The sequence below is a fragment of the Mustela nivalis genome (genome assembly GCF_964662115.1).
Source record: "Mustela nivalis genome assembly, chromosome: 2".
NCBI classification, from domain to species: Eukaryota; Metazoa; Chordata; class Mammalia; order Carnivora; family Mustelidae; genus Mustela; species Mustela nivalis.
In genome coordinates this window covers 34658748-34685899 of record NC_139021.1, presented here as the reverse complement: position 1 = coordinate 34685899, position 27152 = coordinate 34658748, and the positions used below count along the sequence as shown (strand labels likewise).

Genomic DNA, 27152 nt, shown 5'->3' with positions numbered 1-27152 from the left:
GTAAAAGCCTATCTGTGACTTCAACAAGTCCTTGATTCTGTCTGAGCCTCAGTTCTTTATCTGCACGGTAGAGCTTAGACCCATATCCAAGGTCACGCAAACAGTCAATAAAGGAGACTGGGCTAACTTACTTGGATGATAGTCAAGGAATAATATGGACCATCAGTAAAATCCTAGTCTCATACCTAATCTCACAGAACTGAGCAAGGAAAATGACTGAAAAAAGAACATGCTTTAAAAGGCTGAATATCCTTTTACCTAACCCACAGCATTATGCCCAAACAGAAGGGTATAATCATGTCACAATTGCACTTCGCTTTCATTCTTAAAACACATTTTACCCAAAGTTCATTGTGCAGCTTAATAAAATACAGAAATAACTGGGGAAATTTTAAATCTGAACAAAATTTTTAAATAAAAATTTTATGCTTCCCCCTACCCAAAGAAATAAATGAAAACAGGAAAGGCTTCTTCCTTAATGGATCTCAGAGATAAACACAGATACTATCATTAACCCACTGGGATTTATGAAAGTAATTTTGATTCTTCATTATTGAAAGGGCTCTAGTTCTGGCATACTCTAAATTCTAATTAAACAAACAAGGAAAAAGTTTTTAAAGTGAACAATGCAATCAAATATAGACATTCTATTTAGACACAGTAACGTTAGCATAACAAGTGAGTTAAAAAAAGAAATGGGAAAATAATTATTAAACAGATGGGTGGTGAAAAGAAAAGTTTCTCTTCTTTCTTTAATGCACAGAGCCTTAATCTGAAGCCAAGCAGAGATGAAGATAAACAAGAAGTTGCCCTCCACGGCCAAAGAGCATAATACCCAGGAAGTCAGATGAAACTAGTCTAAAGTACTGCCTGCAGTTAATATGAACTTAGCATCCTGATGCCAAATGAAATATTAAAGTTAGTTCCCTATTTTTAGGGCTTTGTATCTTGGTGGTTGTATAATGAATCAGGATGTGTCTTGGCAAACTTGCCGGTAGCCTGGAGAATATTTGTTTTCTAACCAAAAATAGTTGGAGTCTCTTGAACTATGGGGTGGACATTAAGTAATCAGAGCACTTAAATTGGACTTAACCACTGAAGCAGAAAAATCGGTCAGGAGCTCAAGACTAAGAAAGGGCCTGACACCTTGCCTGGCCATGCAAAAACCTGCTGGAACACAAGGATGGCCGTGAAAAGTTCAGGCAGCACTTTGTTTATGGTGTGCAAAATCCGTTTTACACGGATCTCTTGAGAAAAACTGGGAGCTTTTCAGAGCCGAGAGCTTTAGCAGGCTGTTGGAGCGGACCCTCGGGCCAGAATGTAGCAGGCACACCCACAGCCAAGACCCTACTTGGAACCTGGTCAACCCCTTCACTACCACCTGAAAGATGTGCATTTCTCCACTAGAAACACTCTTCTCCTTTTGTCACCAGACCTCAGCATTGCCCAGGCTTCTTCACCTCTATCTCAGAATGTCTCTGAACTCCAGTGCTACAATCCTACCCAGACATCTTTTACCTCTCTGTGCTTCAGTCCCTGCCCCCATAAAATGGGAGGATTGAGCCTATTGAATTCTTAAGTCCTTTCTAGTTCTAAGGGTGAAATCACAATGAGCAATTCTAGATTCCAAACCCCCCAAAAACAAGTTTTTGGTCTTAGATAATCTTGGCTGTGGGTGCTAGCCATCACCATGTTTTCATCTGGCCAAATCTCACAATTATGTTTACTCAGCCAAAGATAGAAAAATGACCTCCCCAACAGCTCTTAGGAAGGTTATAACTCTGTCACCAAAATCTGAAGTTTGTAGGAATTTACTTTCACAGCATAATTGGCCATATAAGGTGGAGCTTAGTTACACCACTGCTGAACATAAGAAGCAGTCCAGTACAAGGAGTCCTTCTTGGAACTCGTTCAGGGAGTTGGGTTGTTAAAGGACCAGCAGTAAGTTACATATTTTATCAGCTGTTTACCATATGCCAGGACCTGTCCAGGGTCTCTGCCTGATGAAATCTCCTCTCAAACCTTTAAAATGGGTTATTATACCCCATGTGCTCAAATAGATGAGAGAAATGGATACCAAGAGGATACATAATTCACCCAAAGACACTCAGAACTAGAATTAGAACCCAGACAATCTGGTTTCAGAACTAGCACATTTCAAACAAAGCTTCTTTTTTTAAAAAAATATTTTATTTATTTATTTGACAGAGAGTGGGAGCACAAGCAGTAGGAATGGAAGAGGGAGCAGCAGGCTCCCCACTGAGCAGGGTGCCTGATGCTGGGCTCGATCCCAGGTCCCAGGATCATGACCTGAGCCGAAGGCAGAGCTTAATGACTGAGCCACCCAGGCACCCCTCAAACAAAGCTTCTTTTTAAATACAACAGTATGGTGTATGAGGGATATCAGTCCCTTTATCTTCTAGCCTGCTTTTACTTAAAAACTTTTTATTTGGAAACAATGCCAAAATATAGAAAAGTTGAAAAAAAACAGTACATTAGAACATTTGACAATAAGTTGCTAGTATTCTGCCCTGTCACCTCCATGAATACTAAGCTTTAGTGCATTTATGTTGTAACCAAAACACAACCATCAAGAGCTGGAAATTAACAAGGAAGTGTTACCATCTCATCCTCAAACTCCACCTCCCTTTACCCATTAGTCTCAATAATGCTGTTTCTAGCAAAAGGATCCAGTTAGAAAAGCTCAAGTTGCATTTAATTGCATTGCTATTACTTTCCTTGAAGCTGCAATTGCTGCTGCATTTTTTTTTTGAAGTTCTATTTTTATTTATTTATTTATTTTTTTATTTTTTTATTTTCAGCATAACAGTATTCATTATCTTTTCACCACACCCAGTGCTCCATGCAATCCGTGCCCTCTATAATACCCACCACCTGGGACCCCAACCTCCCGCCCCCCCGCCACTTCAAACCCCTCAGAATGTTTTTCAGAGTCCAGAGTCTCTCATGGTTCACCTCCCCTTCCAATTTCCCCCACTCCCTTCTCCTCTCTAACTCCCCATGTCCTCCATGCTATTTGTTATGCTCCACAAATAAGTGAAACCATATGATAATTGACTCACTCTGCTTGACTTATTTCACTCAGCATAATCTCTTCCAGTCCCGTCCATGTTGCTATAAAAGCTGGGTATTTGTCCTTTCTGATGGAGGCATAATACTCCATAGTGTATATGGACCACATCTTCCTTATCCATTCGTCCGTTGAAGGGCATCTTGGTTCTTTCCACAGTTTGGCGACCATGTCAATTGCTGCTACAAACACTGGGGTACAGATGGCCCTTCTTTTCACAACATCTGTATCTTTGGGGTAAATACCCAGGAGTGCAATGGCAGGGTCATAGGGAAGTTCTATTTTTAATTTCTTGAGGAATCTCCACACTGTTCTCCAAAGAGGCTGTACCAACTTGCATTCCCACCAACAGTGGAAGAGAGTTCCCCTTTCTCCGCATCCCCTCCAACACATGTTGTTTCCTGTCTTGTTAATTTTGGCCATTGATATCTCAATGTGGTTTTAATTTGAATCTCTCTGATGGCTAGTGATGAGAACATTTTTTCATGTGTCTGATAGCCATTTGTATGTCTTCACTGGAGAAGTGTTTGTTCATATCTTCTGCCCATTTTTTGATATGATTGTCTGTTTTATGTGTGTTGAGTTTGAGGAGTTCATTATAGATCTTGGATTATCAACCTTTTGTCTGTACTGTCATTTGAAAATATCTTCTCCCATTCCATGGGTTGCCTCTTTGTTTTCTTGATTGTTTCCTTTGCTGTGCAGAAGCTTTTGATTTTGATGAAGTCCCAAAAGTTTATTTTCGCTTTTGTTTCCTTTGCCTTTGGAGGCATATCTTGAAAGAAGTTGCTGTGGCTGATATCGAAGAGATTACTGCCTATGTTCTTCTCTAGGATTCTGATGGATTCCTGTCTCACGTTGAGGTCTTTTATCCATTTTGGGTTTATCTTTGTGTACAGTGTAAAAGAATGGTTGAGTTTCATTCTTCTACATATAACTGCATTTTTTTTAAAAGATTTTATTTATTTATTTGACACAGAGAGAGAGACAGCAAGAAAGGGAACACAAGCAGGGGAATGGGAGAGGGAGAACCAGGCTTCCCGCTGAGCAGGGAGTCTGATGCAGGGCTTGGTCCCAGCCGGACCTGAGCTGAAGGCAGACACCTAACAACTGAGCCACCCAGGTGCCCCTGCTGCATCATTTTTCATGACCTTGGCATTTTTAGAAGATTACAGATCAGTTATTTCAAAGAAGGTCCCCAATTTGAGGTTTTCTGATGTAGTTTCATGACTGGATTTGGGTTCTGATCTCTGGCAGGAATATTGCAGAAATGATGCTGTATTCTTCTCACTACACTGATCAGGTGGCACGTAATTTTGACATGTCCTATTACTGGTGATGCTCACTGGGGGAACCTAGCTGCTATCAATGTAAACTACTAGTTTTTCCTTTGTAACTTATAAGTTTTCCATAAAAAGATCCTTTGAGACTGTCAACATCCCATTCCTCAATAAGCTTTCAAGTTATGTATGTATGGATATGTTTGCATTAATGTGGACTCAAAGATTCTTGTTTTATTCACTGGGTTATAATCTGCACATTTTTTTTTTTTTAATGCTCAAAGCATCCCAGTGAGTAGGAGACCCTTCAAGCGAGTGTCTGTTCTTTTGACATATTCTATCATTTTTCAAGCACCCTCTGACTTTTTGGCATAATATGATGTTCCAGGTTCATCTTGTACTTTCCCTGCCGGAGTTCCGGAATCAGCCAGCTCTCCAAAGTTTCTTTCAGTGGAAAATGGTTTCTAGAAACCAATATGTGGCCACTGGGTGTGCTCACAACTATTGTTCCCTGCTGCCATTGCCTTCCCCGCCCCAGAATAGAGATGCTTTTCACCCCTCTCCAGCTTCAATACCCCATGCTGTGCAGACAGCCTTCTCATCCAACCTGAGCTCTAACATCCTGCCTGAGCCCCTTCAGCATCCCTCCTCTAATCCCATGATGCTCATCCCCACCATGCACACTAAATAAATACACACCTTGCTCAGCCCTATCTAATGGTTTTTGGACTAGACTGTTCAGGAAGAACAGAGGACAGGGGCTTAGCCTGCCTTCAGATCACCTTGTTTACTAATTCATTCACAAGTCTCACCAAGAAGCAACACCAAAGAAATGCCACATTATTAATTTCCACATTCTGTATCTTTCCATGGAGATGCACCAGTGCCCACCATACCATCTGCTGCCTTAGCCTGGTCAGTGTCCAAAAGGAAATGGCAACACCAGAAGAACAAAACGTATTGAAATAACTGCTGGAAGACTTTTAAACATCAGAATTTATATAAGGAAAACATGTTTCTTCACTACTTTAAGAGCAGAATGCAGTAAAGCATGCTGTCCCTGACCCATTTTTTGGTGGGGGTGGGGGCGGAATTAGCTCAATCACTTAAAAAAAAAAAAAGAAAGAAAAAGAAAATTCATTGAATGTACTAGCATAACTGTTTTTACACGTAGGAATACTGTGAGTATTGTGGGGAGGGAGATGGAAAACAGCATAGCATGGGACCTGCAGGTGTTCAATTCAGAGGGCATGCCATCCTTGCCACTGAACAGCTGACTGATCTTGGGCAAATCACAGCAACTCTGTGTACTTCTGCTTCTCATTTGTAAAATGAAAAAGTGCTAGAAAAGGACCAAAGATAAGCATAAATTGGATCATTTCACTTCTCTGCTTTTTAATCACTCCCCACTACCAACTACTCCAAGGTTTCTGACTTTTCTAAGTTCTTTACCTTGTCCTTCAGGATCCTTCATACCTCCTACTATATTTCACTTTTACCCCTTACCATATAATCTGATCACTTTGACATGATTCCTACCCTTTGAATATATTAAGCTCCTTCCCCACTCAGGGCCTTGCACTTACTGTTTCCTCTGCCTGAAATACTCAGTGACACTCAGATGTCGGTGCAAATGTCACCTCCTCAATTCAAAGTCATTTTCCTCTACCCCGGACACCGTTTATTATACCAGACTGTTTTATTTTTACCACAGTCCTCGTCACCATCTTAAATTATCATACTTGTTGGTTTACTTAATTATTGTCTGTTGCTCTCAATAGGATACAAGAATATGAGTGCAGTAACTTTAATTGTATCCCCAGCACCTAGGACAGTGGCTGGCCCATAGCAGGTATGTATATAAGTTTGAACGGCATAAATGAATGAATAAATGGTAGTTGTTTCATATAATTTCATGAGAACTAAGTGAGATAATAAATGTAAAATATTTAGCATAGAACCTGGTACATAGTAAATCAACAATCTCTGGTATAATAAAAAAAAAGAACTGGATACCAAGTCCTAGTTTTGGCTCTTCCTCCAGCTAGCAGGGTAACTTTGAGCGAGTTATAAATTCCCTAAGCCTTAGTTTACCATCTATAAATGCTGCAGAGTAGGTGAGCGCATCTCTGAGGTCTCTTCCAGGATTAAAATTCAATGGTGTTGCCTGGTTCATGGTCAAAGTTTCCAGGGTTGCCCAATGGCAAGTTAATTCTTTGCTGGTAAAAACTGAACTACTGTTGCCTTAGCAGCATCTCAGAAAGGTTCATTTTAGTATTGCCTGGATATTCCAGTTTCCATTTGCTAACTATACTTTAGCTCAAGTTTACAAGGGGTTTCCAGGCAACTTTGCAGAGTTCTTGCATTTTCCACAGCCCCTCCACCCTTTCTCCCTTCCATAATTGCCAGACACAAAACAGAGGCTGGTTTTAGTGTAACAGTCATTTGGCCTGAACCATAGGAAAATATTTATCAAAACAGAATCAGGAAACTTTAAAAAGATCAGTAAAGATTGGTGTTTCACCCAGAGAGTCTTCATGAAATTTCTGAACCCTGGATAGAAATCTACAACCCTGGAGACATCAGTTTATCTCCAAAGAGAGAGCCTCCTAGAAACACTGTTAAAGTGGAGAACCAAACTGTGGGATCATGCATTTTGGTACTCCCAGGAAAAGTGCAGAAGTCTATTCTACCCGCACAAAAGCTCATGAAAGTCTCCTCCATGACCCTGAATTCACCAGCTTAGCAATCATCCACTTTTGAAAACAGATCCAGGGCAACAAGGTTAAAAACAAAGCAATGCATCTGATAGACAAAGCTGTGTGGTGGCAGAGTCTGCCAAACCCAAGTTGGGAGCCTGCATTTGTCTTTTTTCCTGGGTCGTCCAAAGAACATATGATCTACCTACAACATAGGATAAACACAAAAGAAAAAGGATAAGCATCTCTTTCCAATCAGCTTGCTCTCGTTCCTTGATTTGTTTGCACCAATCAAGCCAATTTGGCTGCTGGTCTGTTTGGTAACTAACTAGCTTCAATCAAATCATTTTTAGTGCTTCCAACAGTCTGCTTCCCTGGTTTATACCTGGAAAATCTCCTTCCATTTAATCAACTTAATCAAAGGCAGTTTCCTTCCAGAACCAGACATAAAAAGAGTAGTTCCCTGTTCTTACTGCAAAATGTCACCTGGAGAAAGGACTCCTCTGATGTAACATTTCTGTTATATAATAATAGTCTCCCCCTCACCCTTTTCTCCTGAAACACATTTTTAAAATTATGGATTGAAGCCTTGCTACTCAAAGTCCCCAGACCAGCAGCAGTGGCATTACCTTCAGGCTTGCTAGGAATGTGGAATCTCAAGCACTTCTCCAGATCTCCTGAATTAGAACTCATATTTAGAGGATGTCCAGATAATTGACATGCACACTAAAGTCTGAGAAGGAATAGGTTAGAATAATGCCTTTGAAGTATTTACTTCAAATGAAATAAAATTATTCGCAACCAATCCCTATTCATTTGGGAAGAAGGAGAAGAGATTATTAGGCTTGTTTATCATGGAGCGATAACTGACTGTTAACCTCATGAAATCTTTTTGTGATATTATTTTGGTCTTTGAATTTATTTTTCCTTTTTCTTTGGTAGGATTTCTCATAATCCTGGAGTAGGTTAAGAAAACCAGATATACTAAGCAATATCAATGTTGTACTAGTAAACTGAAGGGAAATGTGCTGATTTGTACTGCTTGCCAATTTGCATGGTGTAAATACTCCATAATCAATTTCAAGCTACCAATGATTTAACAACTGTTAGGCAAAATTTTAGAAAATTTAAAAACTGGCTTTTACAAGCTGTTGTGAACTACAATGAACGATTTCAACACATCACTGAAAGACCCTCAAAAAGGAAATTTATTAAGTCATGGCCACTACTCACTCAACCCTATTCAAAATGAAATAACATCAGGTTAGACATCCTAAATATAAACTTTTCATTATGCCATGCCTCTGCTCCAGAACCTAAGAAGCTTCCCGTAATTATTTGGCATATATCTAATCTTATTTTCCTGTTTTTTAAAAAATACCTCTCGTTCCTCAAACTGCGTTTATCCCATTTCATTTTCTAGATCTCCTTAACATGCACCATATTCCCCACTTCTGTTTCCTGCAACCTGTCAATTCTTCAGGCCATGATTGAGGAAGCGTGTCACTCCAGTTGTTATCATCTAACATTAAAGGACAAAACTGCCATAGGATAGAACTAGCCTATCCTCGGATAGAGCAGATGAAGAGATGGACAGCAACTGGGAGTTGATAACATCTTCAAATTTCTGAATCAAACTTTGCTGAATTTCTCAGTCTTATGGACTTTCCATTATATTAATCCATAAATATTTAGGCTTTATGCCTGCAACTGAAAGGAAACCTAATGGTGGGCCTAGAAGAAAGTTCCTTGATGGAACAATAAGCCACATCACTGTGAAAACAAATAAAGCCATCATAAACACAACTTGTAATGGTTTCTACCAGCCCTATAATCCTAGGAAAAGAGAAACTATTTGGAAATATATTAGATCAACTAAGGAGTTGATTATAATAACAATATGATATAGTAGTTGATAGTCTCATTGAAACTTAGGTATGGAAAGGATCTGAATTGTCTTATAATTCTACTTTCCACCAAAGGCATCCATGACAGGTAATTACCAGTCTCATAGAGTGAATGGGAATTCATGTCCTTCTGAAGCAGTACATTTCCATTACTTTAAATTCTTTGTGTTGAGCTAAAATATATATATATATATATTTTTTTAAGATTTTATTTATTTACTTGACAAAGAGAAATTACAAGTACACTGAGAGGCAGGCAGAGAGAGAGAGAGAGAGAAGGAAGCAGGCTCCCTGCTGAGCAGAGAGCCCAATGCGGGACTCAATCCCAGGACCCCGAGATCATGACCAGAGCAGAAGGCAGCGGCTTAACCCACTGCACTAGTCAGAATTCTCCTCTCTCAAAGCACACCCAAAAAGGCCTTGAGATATATGAAAATTTTGATCATGGCTCTCTTCTAAGTACTTTATTCTCCAGTTTCCAGACATCTTACCACTTCTTATCTACAGAAAGGACAGACCTGAAAGCATACCTCTAGACATGTCCCTTCACATTGGTATCGGCTTGCATTAGTCTATATTTTTTGTTCAGAGTGTTTCCACCTAATACAAATCTAAATTTTCTCCAACTTGACCACCAAGAATTTAATATTAGTTAAGGTGACACCAGCTGCTGCAACCAAATTTCAGTGGTTTAATCTAATAGTTTATTTCTCCCTCACAAAGATAAAAGGATTCTGATTGGTTATGATTCATCATCCAGGATCTTTCCCTCTCATGACTCCACCAACTTCAACATCTGGCTTCCAAAACTACCATGAAAACAAAAAGGACATGGAGACTCTAGTAAAAGGTGTCACTATGGGTCACGTCTAGTTGACATCACTCCTGCTGCCATTCCACTGACCATAACCCAGGGATACGCCATACCTGACTAAAAACACATACCTGAGAAATATAGTTAGCTGTGTGATCAGGAGAAAGAAGACAGAAGCTTGGCGAGCAGCCAATATCTGTCACAAATACCATATGAAAACATCAAAACACTTGTCTAAATATCTTGACATTAACAAAAATCCAAATAATTCATAAGGACAGTCAAGGACTCGACTAACTTTGAAAGAAGAAAAGGAAAGTCCTACAGGAAAAAGAATGGGAACCTATTTTTAAAATTTCATAAAAACAGAAAATATTTTGACATGAACAAGAATGCTTCCAAAGGTTTCCTAAAGAGTATATTAGTAAAATTCATTTCCTCTACAGCATAATAAAAGAACAACAGTAGGTCAAAAGTAAAAACATTTGTTTTCTAAAAAGATTTTCAGTTGCCTGATCTGTAAAGAATAGTAATGGTGTGCTTTATTCTCACATCATTATTAATACTTATTATTTAATAAAATGAAAAACATCATAAAGGATAGATCTGACTATGTGAAAATTAAAGCTTCTGTATGTCAATAAACAGTGTAAAATTGAGAAAATATTTGAAATGATTGTGACAACGAGACAATATCTCTGGGATATAAAGAACTCTTGCAAATAATGAAATAATGAAAAATAAATTCTCTGATGGAAGAAATGAAGAGTAAGATTAGACAATTCACAAAATATAAATTATCAGTATAGTAAAATAGTCTGACAGTAGCAATCAAAATTAAAAGGGGGAAGTTTTTCCTCATATTTTACAAATCAACTTAGTAAACCATTTTTTAAAGGTTAGTAAACATGCTGACAAGAATGCTAAACCGGGGTGCCTGCATAGCTCAGTCGGTTAAGTGTCTCCCTTTGGCTCAGATCATGATCTCGGGGAACTGGGGTGAGCCCTTCAGGGGACTCCCTGCTTCGCAGGGAGTCTACTTCTCCCTCTCCCATGCCCACCCCCATTCCTGCTCTCTCTCTCTCTTTCCCTGTCTCTCATATAAATGAATAAAATCTTTAAAACAAAACAAAACAATGTGCTAAACCATTCTCATTTAGAACTGATTGATATAAGTATGAAGAGGCTTAAAATTGCTTTCTGGGATCCAGACATTTCAGATTTGGGAGCCTACCTTAAAGAATAATCAGAGATGGTCACAGAAATTCCCAAGTAAGGATGTTCATCATAGCATTATTTTTAATGGTGAAATGAAGTTAGCCAGTGCTTCTAAAATTTGGTTAAATAAATTATGGCACATTTGTACAAGAGAATGCAACACACCCACTTAAAGTCACACTTTTGAAAAATATTTAAAAACCCTAAATACTGTGACATGGGAAAGCAAATTAGGAAACAAAATAATATATACTACATGATCCTAATTTTATAGAACATATGTGTTCAGTAGTATACAATAACATTTCTATGATAAGAAGCAGCTGGAACACTTGATAAAGAGAGCTAGAGCTTGGTAAACCACTGTTCCAGAATATTTCTGGAACAAAGTAAATCCTAATTATTTCTACTTCTTATTTATCTGTTGGTGATCATGTAGTGTTTACTTATGGTATGAACTTAAAATTTTTTTTTAATTTTTTTTTTTAAGATTTTATTTATTTATTTGACAGAGAGAGATCACAAGTAGGCAGAGAGGCAGGCAGAGAGAGAGAGAGGAGGAAGCAGGCTCCCTGCTGAGCAGAGAGCCGGGACTCGATCCCAGGACCCTGAGATCATGACCTGAGCTGAAGGCAGCGGCTTAACCCACTGAGCCACCCAGGCGCCCTGAACTTAAAATTTTTAAGCTTTGCCATGGATCCACGCACAGTGTTATACACCACAATAGAGACTACTGGAGAACTGTGCTGAATTCCCATTTCTCCAAGAGGAGAGCAAACAGGGTTAAGAAATTCAAAGACATTTATTTGGAAACACCACAGTGCTTCCTCCGTACCTTCTGAGGTGAAAACAATACAACTACAGGCCTGTTTCCTCTTTTGGAGAGGTCCATCTTCTTGAAGAACCCCTGCCTGTGTGGGGTGACAATCCTAAGAACCACTCTTCGAACCAAGCAGTCAGATGTGATTACTATCTCTTTGCCAAGGAGGAGGTCAAAATTTGGATCGGCTCTTTGAAGTGCCCCATTCATCGCTACTGTGGACAGCCCACAGTGATGCTAAAAGCCCACTCACTCCAGTCCGGGCCTGCCAACTGGTGGGTGGTCCAGAACCAGATTTATCAGTGCCAGCAAGGCCCACTCCACAGCCGGGTAAGACAACTGGGGGTGAGGATCCGCTCCCACCCTCACTCTCTTGGACATTCCACTCCAAAACAGAACTGGGGTCCCAGCATTAGAGCTGCTTGTGGGTACAGCGCTTACAATTTACACACACAAATGCACACAGGCACACACACAGATATTTTCCGGTCAGACCCCTCTGCCAAGGCAGGTTATTCAGAAGAGTTTTAACATCAGAACCTCCCTTCTAGTATCTCCCAACTTAGTATGGAATCCACATCACTAGCCAAGAGAAAGGGTTAGATCCTCAAAGGGAAATACAATATGGAAGGTTGCCCCCTAAGAGGCCTTATGCAAATCTGTCCAGCACTCTGCCCAGGAAACTTTCTGTTCTGCATAATAATGAGTTTTGGAGAACTTACAACTACATCTATCCATCCACAGAGCTCCAAGCCAGTTTTCTCCAAGCCCCAAACTCTCCTGTTATATTCAAGGAGTAGTGGGTCTGTATTTGCTTTATTATCTACTAAAGCCCCCCACCCATGACGTGGGACTTCCCAGAATAAAGTCATTTGCTCCCAGACAAGGAAATCACAAAAGCTGGAAGGAGAAATAGTTAATAACCTCAAATGGCAGTTTGACCTGCTTAAAAGGAAAAAAATACATAGACTTAAGTTCCACTTCACCAGGCCCCCTGTATCTCACAACAACCTTTCTGGATCCAACAAGGAGATCAATACATAATTTTTGTGGCTAATAGATTTTTTTTTCTTCTGCTGTAGTTTTAGCCATCTAGGACTAAGTTATGGTAAACAAAGGTCAACTCTTGGAAGTCAGTAATGGAGACCATCAAACTGCCTGGAGTGCTTCGCTGTTGAAGCTCAATCTTTTCATCTGTCATATGAGTCATAATGCCACCTGGCTCTCAGGGTGCCATGCAGAGCGTGTGATGTAATTGACGCATGTGTGTGGGACACATGATAGTACACATGCACAATAATCTGGCACAAAGAAAGTGCTCAGAGTTTCCTTCCCCACTCCCACCCCCAACCCCTCCACACCCTCCTCATGTACAACAAAGAAAAACAAAACTAATACACAAAATGCTAGTCCAAATGGCATGCATGTGCTTTCTATATTGTGCTCTTCAAACCCCATCAGTGATGTTCTGCCTCCAAATAAAATCTCAGCAAAACCCCAAAATGTCAACAGAACCGATGAGCCTGTTCCTGAAGCAGCTTGCTTAAAGCTCCATGGCCTCAAGTGAAAAACACCTGCTAGCAAAATGCAGTGTAAGCATCCCTGCAGACCCTAAGCTGTTCTGGAATACAGTGTAGGATACTCTGGGGTGGGATTCTCCTAGGTTCACAAGAGGAAAAAAAAATCAGGTGGGAGCTTCCATTGGCTCAGTCATTTAAACCACCTTGGAATCTGGCAACGTCGGCGTTCTCTGCATGTGAGGAAAGCACCCAGGGCAAAGCTGAACACCACCTGTCTCCCTTAGATCTGGTGACATGCAGAACCATTTGTTCCTTGCTGTTCTCAGCACACAGCTAGAGATATTTTTAATTAAAAAAAATAATATGGTGCCATCCAAATGATGTCTTCATTTTTATCCAAATCAAGCTCAGCAGGCCTATTCTCACATGAAGGGGAGAAAGCCCCCATCTGTGTTAGCTGGTGGATACAGGGCTCAGCGTGGACAGTGAAGCCTGCGCGGTTTCTCCTACTGGAGATTGCGTCCTCCTGGTTCTGAGCAGCCTCAGTCAAATTCCCCCACAGTTAGCTGTGGTGATGACACGATGTTAGCTACCATAAACTCGCTTCCCAAAGCCCTTCAACATTTCTTGCATTTGACTGAGAGCTATAGGTTGGTGGAAGGTATTAATTACACTAATTATCATCTCTTTGAACATAGTCCTAAGTAGAACCCAGGTATCCTGACTCCTGGCTGGGCCCACTACCCACGACAGCCCAGGACCACTTCCACCTGGCAAAAGCAAACAAACAAACACCCCTTGTTTTAAGATAAATCAAAGGACTTTTTAATTTCTTCCGATGTGAAGCTTCACCCTCGATAACTACCACCAGTTAATGGATAATATTTCGTTACATTTTCTAACCCATCTAGAATTTACCAACCCCTTTCACAAATTAGATTAAATCAGATGAAATGCTGCTATCTGGCATCTTTTAACTTACAAAAACAGCAATTTCATATGATTCAACCTAATACTTTATCACTTTCAACCTTCTGTAGGATAAATAGGTTTAAGCTCTTAGTTTTATTTCAGATCTGGGAAATGTACAAAGCAGAAATAAATCTAATTACATGTGTGTTTATAGATAATAATGCATCAATTATTTGACTTAGCCACTGAAATACAGCTCCTGATATGCTATCAGAATAATGATAGTATGTCAATAATAAGTAAATAAACAAATACAATTATAAACGTTAAGCACCTTGCCTCTAACTTATTTCATATTAGCTTTATTTTTCCAATCAGTTGATCTCCATAGGTAATTTAGCTAACACAAACCGTCTCCAAGCACAAGTCCCTATTTATTTCTGCCTGTACTCGGCAGATACTGAGAATGCAGTTGTGATAACAGCCTTCTGTATGTCTTTTATTACTTATTCTTTTTTTTAAGATTTTATTTATTTATTTGACAGAGAGAGAGAGAGATCACAAGTAGGCAGGGAGGCAGGCAGAGAGAGGAGGAAGCAGGCTCTCCATGGAGCAGAGAGCCCGATGCGTGGCTCGATTCCAGGACCCTGGGATCATGACCTTAGCCGAAGGCAGAGGCGTTAACCCACTGAGCCACCCAGGCGCCCCTTATTACTTATTCTTAACAAGGAAATTATGGAGTTTGGTTCATTTATTTAAACTGCTTCTGTTTACTTCTACTTTTCTTTCCAACCTTTTTTTAGTCACATGGATTCTTTCACTGCATTACTGTATTGCACTGTAATAGTACTGTAATAATGAATTTTTTCCATGCAAACTTCCCATCACCCCTACTGCCTGCCCCCTCCTGGAGGAGAGATTTCTACCATTGAAAGAGACTGAGAATTTTGCAGAGTTGGTGTGGCCCCAACCAGTAAAGCTCTATCTGACCCCAAATAGTTTTACAAGATAACCATATTTTAGCACCACATTACTCCATATAGTGGTTAAGTTTCAGGACTAAAACTTGACATGTGGTGTAACATAAACCCAGTTCTTCATAAGAAGGCATATTACAGAATTCTACTTCTGCCATTGTTGTATTAGGCTTATGCTTTTATTTTTTGCTTTTAAAAATTTTTTTAAAATTTTTTTTAATAAACATATAATGTATTTTTAGCCCCAGGGGAACAGGTCTGTGAATCGTCAGGTTTACACACTTCACAGCACTCACCATATCACATACCCTCCCCAGTGTCCATAACCCCACCCCCCTCTTCCGCAACCCCCCGACCCCCAGCAACCCTCAGTTTGTTTTGTGACATTAAGAGTCTCTGATGGTTTGTCTCCCTCCCGATCCCATCTTGTTTCATTTATTCTTTTCCTATCCCCCAAGCCCCCCATGGTGCATCTCCACTTCCTCATGTCAGGGAGATCATATATGATAGTTGTCTTTCTCCGATTGACTTATTTCGCTAAGCATCATACCCTCTAGTTCCATTCACATCGTTGCAAATGGCAAGACTTCATTTCTTTTGATGGCTGCATAGTACTCCATTTATTTATATATATGCCACACGTTCTTTATCCATTCATCTGTTGATGGACATGCTTTTTGCTTTTTAATTCAGAAGACATTCATAAATCCTCCATGTGGGATCAACTGTGCCCGTTATCGTCATTGCCCCTGCTGAGGTCATTGCCCCGAAGGGTTCTAAAGATACAAAGCATAAGGCTTTGGTGTCTATCATGGTCTTTTAACTTCCCCGTCTTTGCACCATCACCCCTTTCCTGAGAATACAAAGGTTATGTGATGGCCCACGGTGATACTAGACCTACAGTGGGCACCAATCAAAGGCTTGTCTCCATCAAGTTGGATACTTGGATGGCTGAATGAAAGATTAAGACCCCAGACAACTGATCTGGCCTCTTCCCTCTATTCTTCTCCACCTGGCTGCCAACCTAACTCCCATTATGCTCCCCTTCCTCTTCATCTTCTAGGTACCATGTATGAGAAAGCTAGAAATGGTATGAGAAACTATGTAGTTGGGCCAGAAGACAGCCATTCCATTTTCCGTACTTGGCAGAGAGGATCCTTAGGGAAGAGACTCAGATCCAAATAACCTTCCCAAGGTTATTTGATTCCATGAATCAGTGGATTCCTACTGGAATCCTACTGGAATCCACTGATTCATGTGAGGAATAGGAAGAGGAAAATGCTGCTGAGGACAAAAACCCACGTGCAAAGTAAAACTTTAATTTCTGTAGAGCACTGGCAACAATGAAAACACAAGCCAGGGACCTGAACAGGATCAAGCATTTCCAGGGACAGAGATGGCAAGGCTGATGGAGGGCTGTGTCAGGAGACAGCACAGTGAGAAGAGGTCAGGATTGGAGTCAGGCAGTCCTGGGTTCTAGACTGGAGCCCACTCATGGGCTGTACCAACCATCACACGAAGTTCATTCACCTCAGCTTCCTCATCTACACCTGGGACAAAACTAATAGACTTCAAAATGTCATAGGAATTAAATGAGATTACCAATGTACTGCTCCAGTAATGTGGGGTTAAATATCTGTTCCCTTTTTTCTCTTCTTTTCCTTGACATGAAATTGAGAATAACATGGATCTGAACCCACTTTGCAACCTGAAAAGAACTTCTACAGGAACAATGAACTTTGAAAGCTAATGTGAAATCTGCTACTCATTGAATTCATTTTCTTTCCAGAGCATTCAGCGCTAAGCACATTTTTCAAGCATCCCCAGTATTTTTTCCCAACCTATTCAGTTTAGAAATATTTCAGTGTTGAGTTTTGGAGGAAAGCACATGTAATTAATACAGAGAAAAAAGTCTTGAAAGAAGAGCAAACCCTTTTCTCCATAATGAACATGGACTTCCCAGTACAAGTCAGCAGCCCTGAGCTAGACCACACCGGGAAACACTGTGACCCCAGAACCCCCAAGCACTGTGTAGTGATCGGTGTTAGTGCTAATAATCAGAATCAGTGCTAGCCTCTCAGTCAGTTTGCTTGGTCACTGGCAGAGGGAAGAAACAATTATAACTTCAATAGCAACTGGGTGAGCTATGGCAGAACAAAGAACTCCCAAAGCGCTCCATGAAAGAAATTAGTGATGATAGAGGAGGGAGACAAAATTTAGAGGTGCCCCAGAGCAGGAGAGGTTTGAGGAAGAGAGGGGCAGTGATGTGGTGGGGCAGGAGGCCGGGGCCAGCACCTTAACCAGGACTATAAGAAAGAAAATTGGCAGAGAGAGCTTTCTGTTCCAGATATGTGACTAGGGACTTTTAAAATTATTATTAATATTAGACTTTATTTTTTAGAATAATTTTAGATGCATAGGGGTGCCTGGGTGGCTCAGTGGGTTAAAGCCTCTGCCTTTGGCTCAGTTCATGATCTCAGGGTCTTGGTATCGAGCCCCACGTCGGGCTCTCTGCTCAGCGGGGAGCCTGCCCCCCCCGCCACCCCGCCTGCCTCTCTGCCTACTTGTGATCTCTGTCAAATAAATAAATAAAATCTTTTTAAAAAATAGTATAATTTTAGATGCATAAAAATTAAAGATTTATATATATACTGTACCCCACCCCTGTTATTAATATATTAGTATGGTTCATTTGTTACACTGAATTAACCCAGTATTACTCCATTATTATTAACTCAAGCCCATAGTTTATTAAGACTTCCTTAGGTTTTTACTTCATGGCCCTTTTCTGCTCCAGCTAACACTTTACATTGAGTTGTTATGTCTCCTTAAGCTCCTCTTGGCTATGACAGTTTCTTAGACTTTCCTTGTTTTACATGACCTTGACAGTTTTGAGGAATACTGGTCAGATATATTATAAGATGGCCCTCTACTGTGATTTGTCTGATGTTTTGTCATGATTAGACTGGGGTTATGGGGTTCAGGGAGGATGATCAAAGAGATGAAAATGTACCACATACTATCAATGTTTTATGACTGTCAATGGTGACCACCTGGCTGAAGTTGTGTTTGTCAGGTTTCTCCACTATAAAGTTATTCTTCACCTACATTTCCATACTGTCCTCCTTGGAAGGAAGTCATCATGTTGTACTTAAGGGATGGGAAGTATTTTCCCCCAGGAGAATTTCTAAGAACAAAACTAATATTTTATTCTAAAATATCTATGTGCGGGGTGCCTGGGTGGCTTAGCCTTTGGCTCAGGTCATGATCCCAGGGTCCTGGGATGGAGCCCTGCATCAGGCTCCTTGCTCAGCAGGGAGCCCGCTTCTCCCCTGCCTGTCATTTCCCCTGCTTGCTCTCTGTTTCTGTCTCTCTCACTCTCTCTCTCTCTCTGTGTCAAATAAATAAATAAATCTTAAAATAAAATAAATTAATAAATATGTGTTAATAGCCCCCAACTGGTATCTCTGAACACTTAAGAGAATTCTACTGCCCAGAAATGCCAGGTTTGAGAATTGTTTGGGGAAACTAAGGAAAAGGGATAAGAAACTACATGTGGGTCCGTACAGAGCAGACAGAGGAGAATAGATGAACTACATGAGCTCAGGAGCAACCAGAAATCAGAGCAAGAGTGGGACACGAGACCACAAGCCTCCAGGATTTTAGAATACCTGGGATGGAATTCAAGTCCATTTTATGTATATCCAAAAGAACAAGTGACCCCAGGTGACATCTGAGTTGCACATTTATCTGCACTTCAAGTATTTGTTTAATCACTACTAAAAGACAGGCACTGCACTGGGTACAAGGAGCTAGGGACACAGTGATGAACCAAAGACTGCTTCTTCTCTAAAGAGCCTTAAGGAAGGGGCACCTGGGTGGCTCAGTGGGTTAAAGCCTCTGCCTTCAACTCAGGTCTTGATCTCAGGGTCCTGGGGTCGAGCCCCACATCGGGTCCTCTGCTCAGTGGGGAGCCGGCTTCTCTTTCTCTTCCTGCCTCTCTGCCTGCTTGTGATCTGTGTCTGTCAAATAAATAAATAAATACCTTAAAAAAAAAAATAAAACAGAGCCTTAAGGAAATCTACCAGCTTGATAATCCTCCTGTTCTTGCACTTGCTCAATTCTTCCATTGGCTTATTATCTTCAAAATATGTCAGGTTCACTCAGAAGCAGGTCAAGAAGTGGTGGGGGCAAGAACTTTGGTCCTTCCTGCCCCAATAATTTCTCCCCCATAGCCAATTCAAATATGTTTTAAAAGAGTGTTCTTTGATATAATTCATCACCATTTTATCAATTTTCTGCATCCTGTAAATAAAAGCATCTTTGGAAGATTTTTCTTTGGAAAATTTGGAAAAGTTTACAGATTTTGATAAACTAAGAAAAACAACGTGTGCTTCCTTTACAAATTAACTTTCAAGACAAGTAAATCCGATCTCACTCCCCACCCCCAGCAATAAGATTACTGCCCCCAACTCTCTACCATGTTGAAATTCTATAGCCACTACATGTGATATTGGAGGCAATATACAATTACAGTTTTCAATACATAAGAAAATGCAAACACAAAAACGATGGGCGATAACCCAAGATGTTGGATTTGTAAATCACATTCAGAAACAGGATTAGAACAACTCTGAGCCTGCCTGCTGAACCACAGCCTCTCCATTTTAAAATATTTAATAGCTTAATGCATATACGGACAGCTCAGGCATGTGAGATAACACAAGGAGATGTACAATGACACTTTCTGCAAATGCTTTGTGTTCAAAACAGCAGCAGGAGATAAAGCAATTAAGGATGTGCTGCCAAGGAGTGACTGCCATTCTGAAAAATCACACATGCATTCAGGACAGAAAGGTTCATGGGCACGCCCCTTTGGCTGTACCACAAAGGACAGGAAGTGGAAAAATAGCACCTCTAGCCATAAGTTAATGCTAATATTTTGAAATAAACAAAATATGCATCTATGTAAGCTACAAATATAGATCCCATACACACTGAATCAATGGAATTACACACGTACACACAGCACCATAAGACATTTGAACAAGAGGAAATCTTGCATCATCTCAAGCCAGGTTTTTTAAATGCTTCTCAAGCTTTCAAATGTAATATTATAAAAATAAATTTACCAAATTAGTTGAGTGGATTGGCCCAGAGACCACCCTCCCAAAGCTCTGAGAGATTCAGATAAATACTGAAAAACCATTTCTTTAATCCAATTTCCTTATTTTATAGGACTATTTGAAAATATGCCAAGATTAAGATAACAGTGTGTGAGCAGCAACCGAAACAAGTCAATCAGAGAAAGACAATTATCATATGATCTCACTGATATGAGGAATTTGAGAAACAAGACAGAGGAGCACAGGAGAAGGGAGGGAAAAATGAAACAAGACAAAACCAGAGAGGGAGACAAACCATAAGAGAGTCTTAATCTCAGGAAACAAACTGAGGGTTGCTGGAGGGGAGGGGGTTGCTGGCTGGGTGATGGACATTGGGGAGGGCATGTGCTATGGTGAGTGCTGTGAATTGTGTAAGACCTATGATTCACAGACTTGTGCCCCTGAAACAAATAATATATTATATGTTAATAAAAAAAAATTGTGTGAGCAGCAGTGATGTAGGGGTGTGTGTGTGTGTGTGTGTGTGTGTGTTATTCACAGTCTTGAGCTTATATCTTCACGTTCCAGACGTTTATAATATCTGCTGAAGTTTTTCAAACTCAGGCCTGCATGGGAATCACCTAGACAGCTGACAAAACAGGTTTCTGAACCCTAACCCTGAATATGCTGATTCAAAAGTCAGAGTGTGGTCATGGGTTTGCATTTCTAATCAGCCCCTAAGTACTGCTGGTATTGCTGGTCTGGGACCCTCAGCTCGAGATCTGCATTAAAGGACAGTGTCCAGATATAGCCTTGCACTACTGGAAAATGAGGGCACCAAAAAAAACCTCCCTTCCAAGCTCTCATGTTCAACACAATGAGGTACTCGCAAATATTTGCTGAACAAATGACCAATAAGTGAGACCTCTAGGATTTCAGGTTAGCAGCCACCACTGAGGAGCTCCATGACATTGAATACAACCCTTCTCATCATTGGAAAAGTGTCCAGGTTGACCCTCCAAAGCCCTCCCATGAATATCCTCATTCCATTATGTTTTTCACACTTTCCAGGCTATCTGTGTCCTCTGGCAAGTTTAAGGAAGGAGGCTCAAGCTGTATTTTCTATTATCTTTTACCTTACATCTTCTCTTTGTACCCCACATACACCCTCCGCCTTGCTCCACCATGTTGCAGGCCCTGCACAACTGACCTTTTGGACTAAAACAATGGGTTCCCTTATCCCCTGACTTCTGGTTGGGTTGTACCAATAGAAGGCACTGACAGGAGGTTAGAGGTGGCAGAAGAGTGAGGTTTCCAGACTTCTCCCTACCAAAGTGCACTGAGTGGACTGTGCTCAGTTACCAAAGGGCACAGCCCCCTGTCAGGGGGCTATCTTCTGTCACCTGCCTTCCCTGGGGGGTCTGGTAACTCTCCATCCTCTCCCCTTCAGGACTAGCAGGAGTACAGCTCCCAGCTATAGCTAGCCCTGGGCCACTGCTCTATCAACGGCTCCTATAAACACTACCCTCACATTAGAAAGTCATCATCTGATTAAATTCTCCTCAACTTACCAGTTCAAGGGCGTCTTCCACTTCCTGCTAGAACCCTGACTGGGACACAAGCAGTGTACCAGCTGGGACCCTTGACCGCTATCATGAGAGACCCTGGCATGGAGACCTACCTCTATGAATGACTTAGTCTCCCTGTGCTAGTCTCCACTTAGTAGAACTACCAACCCCTTCTCTTTCTCATGTAGGGATGAGAAGATAAAATAGTCTATCTGAAATCAGTTCACACTTTCAGAAACTCAAAGGTTCATATCCAACTTAATTGTAGCATTTGACTTATGCCAAGACAAAACAAACATCATGCGTGGGTTCTTTTTAGACTTTATTTACCCAATCGTTTGCAAGTGTTTTGTAAGGAGAGTGATTCTTTCATTAGCAGGATGCCTGTCATTCAATAAATGTTAGCTATCAGTCAACAATGTAAACTGAGCTCTACAATGTGCCAGGCACTGGGTCAGGCCCGGTGTCCATGAAGGCAAACAGAACGGTCTCCTCTCCTGCCCTCATGGAGATGACAGTCTGGCAAAAGAGGGAGATATTAAAAAACAAATTACAGAATTTATTCTTAGATTACTATTCTGATAAATACTGTAATAAATGCTGTATAGGATCATTGCTAAGAGGACATCAGGCAAAAGGGGTAAGATGGGAAGGAGGCTGCAGGGAGGCTAGCCTACACTTGCAAAAGAAACAGCTCGTTTCGGAGGACATACTTCGGACATACTTCGTCTCACAGTGGTCTTTTCCAAAGCTTCTTTTAATGGAAATTTAAGTTTAAAGAAGAAAGACATAAGGAATGCAAGTTCTTTGAAAAGGATGGGGCAGGGAATTCAAAGAGGGAGAGAAGGAGAAACAACTGTCCAGCATGAAACATTATTCAGCAAAGGTTATGGTGAAAAAAAAGGACAAATATTGTGATTGTTACACGTGTTTTCGCACCCAGAGAACAAGTCTATTTTCTATTTTTGTCCTAAACTATTTCTATTCCATATTCACACTCTACTATGTTTAGATACCTCTGCTGAAAAAGTCAAAGTATTCTAAGAGAATGGGGAGACTTTTTACTTTCCTTTAGTATGTTTTGTTGGAATTGTCATTAAGTTTCTCCAAGAGTCATTCTAAGTGCTCAAATTACTTAAAAGGCACTAAAAAAAAAAAAAAAAAAAAAAAATGAACCAGTTGGCAAATGAGCTGAATTTTTTAAACAACAAGCTTGGCGTCAATGAGGGGATCTCAACATGGCCCTTTGGACACTTACCTGCTCTACACCTATTTCAGACAGACACCACACTGAAGGCCATATGCATGTGAACACTCACAGGCAACGCCACTGTCCTTCCAGGTCAATCTTCCCTGCCCTAAGCGTGTCTGAGTCTTCTCCTGTCAGGCTGTCTGCGCCCCCACCCACCCCCCGCCCCCTGCCCTGCCCCGGCCAGCTCCAGTGCACACAGGTACAGGCCTTCCCATTTCCTAGATGACACATGGCGGTCCTCTCACACTATGATACCCACACTGCAATCTAGTCAGCCCTGGGCCATACGACATATTACTGATTTTCATGCAATTTACAGAAGGTCATGGTACTTAAGATGGTGTTCAGTTATTTAAAAATAAGGCTAAAAAAGCTAGAGGCAAGTCATGGTAAATAGAGCAGGAAATGAGAAAGCCCAGGAGCTTTATCTTCTTTCTTCCTTCTCTCCCTGCTCTGGAGCTTGTTCTCAGCAAGCCCCTTGTGTTCCCTCAGTAGCTTTTTTGTCAAGAAGACGTGGGGCCCATGTACACAGCGACCAGAGGCCCAGGCAAATCCTTGGCCCCCTCCCCAGAGAAATGCATACGCATGCGTGTCAGACTGCACCGGCTGATTGTTGGAGCTCAGAAAATACGGTCACTGTACTCATATGTAACTACGTTTACCTCTTTTTCTCTTTTGTGAATTTAGATCCTATTATCATAACCATTTCCAAATGGTTCCTCCAGGCTCCCAGCCATTATCACCATCCTCATTCTCATTTGCAACAGTTATTAAGACTCGGGTCCTGCCCTAAGTGCTTTATATCAATTGTATTTCATCTTCTCATGAATTCCTTAAGGTGAATATTAGTGTTTCCCGTGTTCACCAATGAGGAAGCTAAAGCGTTACAGGTTAAGTTGCTTGTCCAAGGTCACCTAATAAGTGGAAGACCTGGGATGTCAGTCCATGTCTGTTTAATTCCACTCACCTATCTCCACATTGTAATGATATTTGTTAAACCAGAACTTAACCCTCTAACTGAAGCATGTACTGTGGGCTGGTGTTCACGGGGTGGGGCGTTGTTTTTACGGTAGTCTCTGCTAAACATTCTTGACTGTAAGTTTGGAGAGGGCAGGTATCCTGTTTATCATACTTACCATGGTATTCCCAGAACCTTAGCTCACGGGACTTTGTACACAGAATGTGTTCAGCAAATGCCTGCTGAAGAAAAGGAGAGAGAGAAGACGGGAAGAAGGAGGGAGGAGGTACATTCAGAAGAAGGCAGGCAGGCAAGTAAGCTTTCAAAATGAAAAAGTATATTTCATAAAGAAGCATAGAGAAACGTGTAACTCTCGGAAGCTCAACTCTTGTATGTAAAGTCTGTGGCCCCTTAAGAAATAAGAACGCGTTTTTATATTGTACAGGGAGAGAAAGGAGTAATGAACAAGACTAGGAACAAAATATTTGCCAGGTAGTAAATATGGCATTCAGATCAATCTGTTCAGATCACACAGAAATGGGCAAAACCTCAGGGAAGTATAAGGAAGCAGGCAGAAGATCCCAGGAGCCGGGGTACACAATGACCACTGGTGGAGGGACACTGGGAGCAACCCTAAGGGACTGGGAAGTAACCAGGGAAGTATCTTTCAGATAGCACTTGTTCTCAAAATTTTTCTCTTTTGGCTAAAACCAAACAATATTCGGAAGGCCACCCGCACTCCCAAGTACGGAGAAGAAGGCATCTGACACCAAGAACGATGTAGGCGACATTCAGTGCACAGATACTTCCTGCAAGTCTACCATGTATGGATGCCAGGGATGGACGGAAGGATAAAGACAGTGTTTCTACTCCTCTGCAGCTTACAACACATCCGCAAATCGACATGAGAAATACCAGGAAGTGATGAGTCTGTGCAGAGAATTAAAATAGCTCTTCCAGAGCCTACAGCAAATCAACAACTAAACGTGAGCAATATCGGAATGGGAGAAGAGCTCTGCGAGAAACCACGCTACTGACTTTAAAATAACAAACTTAAAACCGGGAAGTCACTCTGAGTTTCCTTAGTAAAGCCAAAAGCTACAATCTACACTTCTTCCCTGAATGTATAGACAGACTCCTCCTTCCAGAATGCTGCAATAAGCGTACTGAATTGGACGGCAGCAGCTCAAATCTATGTGAGACAGAGCAAGATGAGCAAACAGAAAGGAGTGAATGGAACTCAGTCTATCTCAGCATTGAGGATAGACTCTGCGGGCCTTGGCCAGCTCTCTTTCCAGGAACTAACCTATTTTCCCAGCCAGTCTAAATGTCACGGAAGACCCTGCTAGCTTCTAGGGGTGGTGAAAATCAGAAACTCAGCCAACAAAGCCTTTGCATTACATCAGAGCCTGAGGGCCCACAGGAGCTCACACTGAGCACAGGGGTGGTGGAGGCACAGCTTTCATCAAAAACTTGGCAGCTATGAGGAGCAAGACACAGCACTGTGCTGAGGCCAGAGCAGTAGGAGTGTCAGTCTGAGGGTTCCTGGGAGCCCCACACAGAGGCCGGGAAAACAAAAGGGCAGAACCTAGAACACTCAGGCAGTAGCCTTGCTCCCTCACCGAAGGAAAAATACCACAATCCCAAATCCCCAGCTCCCTCTCCCTCCCTCCGCCACCAGAACCTTGCCCTGCATTAGCCAAATCCGCTCCCAGGGAAGTGCCAGTGGGGACACATGAGAAGCTGCATCACAGTTACCCTGCGTCTTCTGGCTTGGATGGCATTTTACAGAACCAGGGACATCGCGCTTGATTTTTTTTGCTCCCCAATTATGTCACAGTGCCAGGTAATGAGAAGTCTGGGGGCATTCTGTGGGAACAGGAGAGCCACTGAAGGTTTTCAACAGTGGAGAGACCAGCTCCGGGCTCTGCAGGAGAGAGATGGATTGGCAAAGGCAGGGTGTTGAGATACAAGAGAAAAGCGACCAGGATGGCAACTTCAGGAAGTAACGAAAAATGAGGAACAGCTGAAAGCCCTGGGAACAAGAAGACTGAGGGGACACAACACAGTCCCCTTCAAATACTTCAAGGGCTCGAATCTGAAGAGGGATTTAAGTTTCCCTGTAAGAACTCAAATGGAAACTAAAGAGTTGGACTGAAGAACGGACATACATTTCACCTGAAGACCAAACAAAAGAACTTTCTGGTGACTAATACGGAGCAAAAATAGAACAGGTTCCCCACAGTGGATGTGACTCAAGGGAGGTATTCAAGAACAGTCCAGATCACATGACCACGAGCAGCCCTGTCCATTTTAAGCTTTATTATTTCATGATATTCTCTTATCATGTCCAAGGTCCTTCCAAGCCTATCAAACTCTACCCACCCTAAGGTCCATTTCCAAGTCGTTCCTGGCCCTTCCATAATCATCTCTCCCTTTTCTGAATAAAGTACTGGTCACCTCACACCACTTGCCTGGGAGATAAGCAGGAGCAACCTTGTGAACATTGTTTCCATCACAGTTACTTATTTCTTGCATATCAGTAACCTCTGTAGTCAGACGATAGTCACTTGAAGGCAATAACCTCACCTTATATTTCTAGAACCGGCCCTGCGCCTTGCACATAGTAAATGCCCAAGACTCCTCAGGGCCTGCTCTGTAAAACTGTGGAACTCAGTATACATTTCTTGTGTGCATCCATTCAAAAAACCCTGTGGGCCCTTTCAGACGTCTGATCCTGATTATTTTATTTCCTGATTAGACTCAGTTATATTTTAGTTTTATTGAGCTAAATTTTTCTTCCAACTAAAATAGTATTCTTCCACAGCATATTTTTAGAGAAGGGAAAAAAAGATTGACGCTTTTAATTAAAAACATTTCTAACCTTTTTTTCCATCACAAAATAAAAGGAATGTTTCAGCAGCAGAAAATGTCATCCAGAAAACCAGCCACTTATGAAAGGATTAATTTTTCTCATGGTTGAATTAAACAAGTGCAATTAACACTACTGATTTATTCTCCCACACAGAGG

General features: G+C 41.3%; 1 protein-coding gene and 1 long non-coding RNA gene across 3 annotated transcripts in view; one reads left to right on the top strand and one right to left on the bottom strand.

The window, feature by feature from the left end:
- NCALD (neurocalcin delta) overlaps window positions 1-27152 on the bottom strand; it is a 386963-nt gene that overhangs the window by 203808 nt on the left and 156003 nt on the right. The gene's annotated exons all lie outside the window — the stretch shown is intronic.
- Window positions 1673-8851, top strand: LOC309860542. The gene is made up of 3 exons (XR_014309436.1): window positions 1673-1941; window positions 6153-6223; window positions 8494-8851. It is a non-coding gene; the product is annotated as an uncharacterized lncRNA (long non-coding RNA).